This window comes from Polypterus senegalus, unplaced genomic scaffold (assembly GCF_016835505.1).
Source record: "Polypterus senegalus isolate Bchr_013 unplaced genomic scaffold, ASM1683550v1 scaffold_4473, whole genome shotgun sequence".
NCBI classification, from domain to species: domain Eukaryota; kingdom Metazoa; phylum Chordata; class Cladistia; order Polypteriformes; family Polypteridae; genus Polypterus; species Polypterus senegalus.
Window position 1 is genome coordinate 1 of NW_024381053.1, and position 7,936 is coordinate 7,936.

Here is a 7,936-nt window from a genome sequence, read left to right on the forward strand (position 1 = left end):
CACCCCAAGGGATTCTTTATTTTAATTTAGTTAATTTTTAATGTCCTGTGATTGTCATGTGAAGTTATCATTGATATAGAAAAAAAAAATGCCCAATGCTTTACTCTTCTGATCAGTCACAAATTTTTTTTTTTCAGGGTGCTCAGAAAAAGAGCTCTGCCCATCAAGTAAGAATTTGTACATTAAAAATATGAAATTTAAAAACAAATTTGAACTTATTATTCAATATGCTTTGTTTTGTGGTGATTTCTGTTGAGATTTTTGAGTACAAACCATACAGTTTCTCCCCCATACTGTTTGAGAGACAAATCTTCAGATTTTTTCCCACTTCTATTGGGTCATTGTGATTAATCAACTTTCCTGCACCTCCTCCTTAGACAGACCCTATTCATTCAGATCTTACTTTACTCTATCCATCCTACTCCACTTTAGTATCCATCATTTTCTTCCCATCCCAATCCTCATTTGTTCACATATTCATTGTTTCCTCCACATCACATGTCCAAAAAACAACCTGCTTCAACCTATTGGTGGTCTCTTTCCTAAGACTTCTCTTTAACTTTTCCAAAGTATTCCTTATGTGTGACATTAGCTCTATAGTTTCCACAGTCCTCAATCTCACCTTTTCCTTATACAGGGTACATTGATACAGTTCCTCCATTCCTTTGGTATTCTTTTCTCTTCTCTTCATCTGCTTTATCGGGACTAAAATCCTTCCCAACCTTGTTTCTAGTCTTCGCCATGCCAAAGTGTTTTGTCCCTCTTTCTCTCCAGGTTTTCATACACCTCCCCCAAAATCTGTCCCTGGGGCTCTTGCCACTGCCTTCTTTTTTTTCTCCCAATCTTTATTTATCTTCTTCCCTCCTGATTGGTACCAGATATTTCTTTGCCCCCTTTTTGGCTGTTATCACATCCTGAAACTCCTTGTCCCACCACCATGTCTCTTGTCCCCATGTGGGCTCCTTCCTGTCATCTTATCCCAACATCTCTTCAATTTTAATGAATACAACTTTGCTGTTCTTCCCCCTATTCCTCCATATTTCTCAAATGAATGCACTTCATTTCAAACTTTCTCCTAAACCTGTTCATCAGCCTCTTCATCGTTAAATCTCCACCACTTCATCCCTGGTGCTGCTTGCTCTGATTTTCCCCCTGCTGATTATGATCTCCCAGTCCGTCTCCACACCTGATTCTGACTCACCTGGATGAAGGCATTTCCAGTTCAAGCAGAGGTTCTGCAAATTAGGGATCATGTACCCCTGCAGTAACACCTGCCACCCCGCCTGTCTTATTGGCCAACATTCCTTGAAGTGTCAGTACAAGTAGCACGCTGATGGATGCTGCCATCTAGCGGTGAGAAGATATTCCTGATATTGCTCTCAATATTCTTACATCATAATGTCCATCACCGTCAAATCTACGAATCCAGTCATTGTCCCAATATTTAGTATCCAAACTCTAACCTTTAGCTTACACTTTTCTTTCCCCTCTCCACTCTTGTCCTTCTAATGCTTCTTCTGGACTACCTTCTTTAGTCGGGCCCACCCTTCAATTCAATGTTATTATGGAGTAACTGAGCAATTTTGTTATTTCACACAAGATGCATAATGACTAACAAACTCAGGATCCCAGATTAGGACCATGGTCCAGCAATGCAATGGGTGACATGTCAGCACCAGACAAATTCAGATGGAATGGAACCAGCAGAAGTTTCTTTCTTTGGCGGTGGAGAGTCAATTCTGCCACCAACTTCCAGGTTTTCCCTGCAGGTTGAAGGGCCTACATGCAGGGCTGGATGCAGATTAACATCATACCCAGGACGAAGTAATTGCAGGTTAAGGGCCTTGCTCAAGGGCCCAACGAAGTAGAGTCACTTTTTGTCGTTTATGGATATTGAACCGGCAACCTTCTGATTGCCAGTGCAAATCCCTAGCCTCAGAGCCACCACGCCTGTCTACTCTTTAAGACTAGGAAAATATAACACTATGAGCGTCTGCAATCAGTGACAGCAGCAACAATTTGCCTAGTGTTGTAAAAATGGCTCCATCCTTTTGGATGACACCTAAAATCGAGGTCCTGATTCTCTGTGATCATGAAAGATCCTTCATGAAGAGCAGTGTATCCTGATATCCTGGGTAAATTAGCCACCAGGGGCCTAGTCATCCTGGCTCCCTAATCATCCTCCGTCTCAGATTGGCTAACTATCTATCACCACTTCTTCACCTAACAGCTAATGTGTGTTGAGAGTAATGGTGCAAAGTGGCTACCATCACATCATCCAGATGGATGCTGCAATAGAGGGTGGTTGAAGTGGCTCACCATTTGCTATGTAAGCACTTTGAAAAGTGAGGAAAGCAATATATAAATGTAAGGAACAAATTTTATTAGAAGTAGTACATTAATACAAATAATATATATTATTATTAATGGATAATTTCCTGGGTCTCAGTTTTCATGTTCTTTTTGTCCAATTGAAGTGTAGACATTTTCAGTCAAATATCTTTGATTTATTGGTGTTAAATTTATTCCTGAGCAGAATGATAGACATGTTTTCTAGAGTACATCATTTTAATTATTTATTTCTCTTACAGTATTTCCCATGTGTTCTAACATGTAAAGGTAAGGCACTCAGTGTGAGACACCATATGAGTCTGTCATTGTCTTTTTCTTTTCTGTGTCCCAATCAACTTTGCTTAACCTCCTTACGTGACATAAATGTGCATAAGGATTGAGCTTTATTTTCAACAACAAAAAAGGTATTATGTGTAACAAAAACATCCAAATGACAACACAATAACAGAGTGACAGTAGACAAGACAAGTCTCATGTATACTGAGGTAATGGTACAGATTTAGTGCACATCCTTCATGCAATTTGTTTTGAAACAGTCACCAATGCACATAGTCACTGTTCTCGCAGATGTTGAAAGACTTTTTTTTTGTAATATATTTTTATTTTGCCTCCATAACAGAGTCCACATTACACACCAGAGTGTCTTCTTCCTGGCTCACCTAAATTAAGTTATACCACCCCAGGATGAGAGGGGGCACTGTTGCTACCAATCTTATGTCCTTCTTCCCTCACAACCATGAGTAAACATCCCTTGAGGGCACTGAAACAAAAGAATCGACACCTTCTTGTCCAAAATAAAAGGACACTGTCCACGGAGGATGGTGTCTCATTTTAGATGTTGACCAGGCTTCTGCGCCACCCTGAGCCAGAACAACATCCATCTAAAATGACCGATTGAAAATGAATATTTATTGACAAGAAAACACACATTGAAGTCCTTTTGTTTGGTTCCATTGTTTGTTTTATTGAGATTAAACCGTTTTGTTTTTACCCACTTGGCACACCAAACCATCTACTTTTGTTCAGCACCTTTATTTCTCCCATCTAGACAGGTTTGAATGTTAGTGCCCGACACTCATGATCAATGCCATCTGTTGTGTTATAGTAATCGATTATAACACCAAACTTACTTCCATATTTTCCAACATGGACATTGACATTTGCTTCATTGTGAACAGTGCTTGGGAGGCAGATGTCTTTTGGTCCTTCCACTTCATTGCAATCATTTTCCTTTTTGTCACAAAGCTACTGCACCATGTTTCAGTTTGCATCGTTTTGCTTTGAGTAAAATCTCCGCAGTTCAGGTGCAGTATAGAAACTGCCTTTCATTATAGAGTAACCTTGGTCAGAGCACAGATGATATAGCGATGCCTTGTGGCTACCTGCCATCTCAGTTGGTCCCTTTACTGGTGTGAAGTATCCTGTCTCAGATAATCCCAGAACTTGCTTTGCATACAATGTAGAACTTAAAACCAAATCGTTCACAATGAGAATGAGAACATGAATGGAAATATTAAGGAAAAGATCAAGCAACACGTGGCAAGGGCAGAAGTTTTACTGAACAGTTAATATGGGTAAAAAGAGGGAGTGTGTTCACTAACATGCTGGAATTATATGAGAGGCAACAACAAGATACAATGAGAGTGGGAGCATGATATTATTGATATTGACTTTCAGAAATTATTTCAAAAATTGGTATATGGGCATCAAAATAAAAGATGCTGGTGTTCAGGGTGTGGTGTGCAGAATTTGCTCAAACACAGGAAGCAGTGAGGAATTTTATTAGAATTGGGTGATGTTAACTGTGGTGTCCAGCAGTGATTAGCACCAGGGCCGCTATTTTAATTTATATAAATAATTTAATTTGAATATAAATAACAAGCTGTTTAAGAATTCAAATAATACCAAGCTAGGTGGATTACCATCTAATGAAGAATCCATTGAACCATCACATAGGGACTTGGACAGCATACAGGCTTGGGGTGATTCATGGCAGATGAAATCTAATGCTAGTAAATAAAAAGTATTACATATAGGAAGTAAAAATATAAGGTTTGAATACACAATAGGAGGTCTGAAGTAAACCTTAAGAGAATTTTAGATTTAGAAGTCGTACTGGACTCCACACTATCAACTGCCAGACAGAGTTTAGAAGGTATTAAGAACACTAACAGAATGTCAATTTATATAAGACCCTGATGTGTAGAGTACAAGTCCAAGGAAGATGTACTCAAGCTTTATAACACACTGGTGAGTCCTGTGTGTAGTCATGGTCTCCAGGCTACAAAAAGGACTATCAGAATGGAATAAAGTCCAGAGAAGAGCAACCTGGCCTTTTCCAGGGCTACAGGTGATAAGTTATGAGGAGAGATTTAAAAGGCTGAGGCTTTTCAGCTTAAGCTAATGGAGATGAGTGGAGACATTATTGAATATTTTTAAATCATGAAGTAAATTAGTCCAGTGGATAGAAACAGTGACTTTAAAATGAGTTCATCAAGAACACGGGGACAGAGCTGGAAATAAGTTTTAGGTAAATTTTGCATTAACATTAGGAAGTTTTTCTTCTCACATTGAACCACAGGTATATTGAATAAGTGACCTTGTATTGTGGTAGACAGTAGCACTTTAGGGATGTTCAAATCTCGACTTAATGCTATTTTGAAAGAATTAAGTAAATAGAACTAATGAGTACTGTTGGGCTGGATGGCCTTTCCTCATCCAAATTGTTCTAATGTGATTTATTCTACCCAAGACTGCCTTAAATTGTACCTTTTGTTAATTCTTTAGTCACAATTGGGAACAAATCCTTCTGCACATTTTTTATGATCACTTCATACACCTCTCAAAGTTTATACAGTTTCAGTTCTGGGTGAAGGACATCATCATAGTCATAGTCAGGTATTTCATAATGAGTGATAAGCGACATTCACTCTTCACCGGAAATGGACATCAGTAACAACCGGATTGTGGACCAGCACCATCTCTGGACAGGTTTTCCCACTATGCCCTGCCATATCAGGTTTACTGAAAACACCCAAAAGTCATCTTCATTGATAGGCTGTCAGCGAATGACAAGCAAATGGTTTACTCTGATTGTTCTGACAATGCTCAGTATAGCAGTTCATTTCAACAACTATTTAATCCACCAGACTGTCATTGACAAATCATAAATAGTTCTGGTAATCAGGATGAACTGGCATCATTAGTGCAGAGTTACCCATAAATTAACCATAAGAAAGTCAGTGGCCGCAGTTTCAAGAAGATGACAAATATGAATATAACTGAAACAGTGCAGGTCAGGATCTACTAGCCAGGTGGTATTTTCGCTATTTGTGTCAATGTTTGATAACCAATTCACATCATCATCATTACTGCACGATTCAAGCAATTCTTCAGCTTCAGTCAGTTTTAAAACTTGCTCCAGGGCTTTTCATTTGCCATTGTTTTTTTGGTTGAAAGCTCTGCCCCGTCTTGAATATTTAAAAATTAAAAAACAGTTGCCATAAAGTAGTTGATGCATAGAAAAATTATTTTCTCCAGCATGATATTCTTTCATCCTCTAGGTGAAACTAGAACAAGAAGCATAAAGAGTTGGGGCACCTGCAGGCAAACCACATACAATTGAGAAACAAACACAATAGAGAAACACATTAGGAAGTGAATAAAAACGTCTTCACAGTCTAAAGAGTGACTGCTTCAAGATGGCGGCACTTCTGATTAAATATAATCAGAATGTATGAAATGCTTCCAATGTGGCTGTCCTTCTCACATGTTCCCACATCTCAGCAGAGGACCATTGAGTTTTACTTGCCTCTCTGTCTAAGACTCTTTCTTGCCCCATCACTCAGGAAGGCTGGATGGCCAGCTTTAGGAAGAGTCCTGGTTGTTTCAAACTTCTTCCATTTCACATTTCATGAGGTCATTTTGAACACTCATAATTTTAGAAATGGTTTGATAACGTTTCCCTGATTTATACTTCACCACAGTTTTTTTGGGGAGGTCTACAGAGAGATCCTTGGACTGCTTGACTTGGTTGTTGTCCTGATATGCAGTGTGAATTGTGAGACCTTCTATACACAGAGACACGTGTGTCTTTCTGAATGATGTGTAATCCATTCAGTTTGCCTCAGGTGGACTCTAATAGGGTTCTTGACACATCTCAAGGATCAGTAAATCAAACAGGATACACCTTAGTGACACAGGAAACTGTCTGAGTACTTCTAGGAATATATGAGACATTTCAGTTTAAATTTTTAAAAATTTGGTAACTGTTCTGTAAGAAATGTTCACACATTGTCATTTTGGCTTTCTGAATGTAGACTGATGGACAAAAATGGACAATTTTTCCATTGAAAATGAAATCTAAAACACCATGCAATGTGCAGATAGTGAAGGTGACTGAATACTTTCTAAATCCAATGCATTTCACATGGAGTTGGAGCAGCATAGCGATTAGCTAAACAAACAGGACTGATGGACTGAGTGGTCTGCTCTCGTTTGTCAAATTTCTTTTGTTTTTTATGTTCTCTGTAAATTCTACTTTATGTGAATCATTCCACTCATTTTTACTTATCTTTGTTAAAAAATCTTATCTTGTGTATCATAACCATCTTGGCCCCTTAGTCTCATCCTCTCTGCTGACAACTGGCCTTCTTTACCATTTGTTGCTCTGCAGTCCTTTCATTGAATGTTTAATTGTTACATTTGCTGTAATCTGCTCATTCATCTTTTGTTTTTTCTTCTTAGATGAAGAGACGTCAAGCATCCACTGAAGCGTCTAATTATTAAAAACCTTTTGTAGTCAAATTTTAATAAAGTAGTCATGCATCACTATTCCTTGTGTCTTCAATTGTCAATCCAGATTGATCACATAGATTTGTTACTCCACCATGACGGCTCTAGTGGATTCCTTTGATTTCAGACATTCCTGTGAATGAGCAAGCTTCATGGCTGCTATAGAATCACTGGAGACACCTTGTGTTTATGTTCCTTCGTGAGGTATACAATCTCCTATGATGATAATGATGATGGCAGCAAAAGCTAAGACTTTCATACCAAGATCTCGAAAAATTCAGTATGTCTGCTTAAATAATTTGAAATACAGCATACAATTTCACATGCTCACAAGGTGTTTCCAGGCCATCTGAGAGATATAATCCTCCTAGCAAGTGCTGGATCTTCTCCAGGGTTTCCTGCCAGCTGACCATGCCTGCAAAACCTCCACAGGGAGGTGCCAAAGTAGGCATCTATACCAGATGCCCGAACAAACCTCAATTGTTTCCTCTTGATGCGGAGGGTCAATGCAATATGCTTTTTTCAGCATCCTGTACTTGCCTACTTAAGACATTCAAGGAGCAGGTTCATTTTCCCAAGTTTACAGCAGAATTTTCAGATGGAAAAAAATGTGAGAAATGAAAAACATATGTGATAATGGTGTTAAAACAATTTGTTTGCAAAGTTTTACTCATCACTACTCTTCTTAAAAACAAACAAACAAAAAAACAACTAGACCATAACATGACAATTCCTAATCCTGATGTTTCCATTTCAAACTCAGATGTGATCAGGGTCAGCATTATCAGCA

At 38.6% G+C, this 7,936-nt stretch overlaps 1 long non-coding RNA gene across 1 annotated transcript; it reads left to right on the forward strand.

Moving 5' to 3' along the window:
• The first annotated feature begins 154 nt into the window (after positions 1-154).
• On the forward strand, positions 155-7,185 carry LOC120520474. Its single transcript, XR_005631842.1, has 3 exons — positions 155-167; positions 2,592-2,619; positions 7,099-7,185. It is a non-coding gene; the product is annotated as an uncharacterized LOC120520474 (long non-coding RNA).
• The last annotated feature ends 751 nt before the right edge of the window (positions 7,186-7,936 follow it).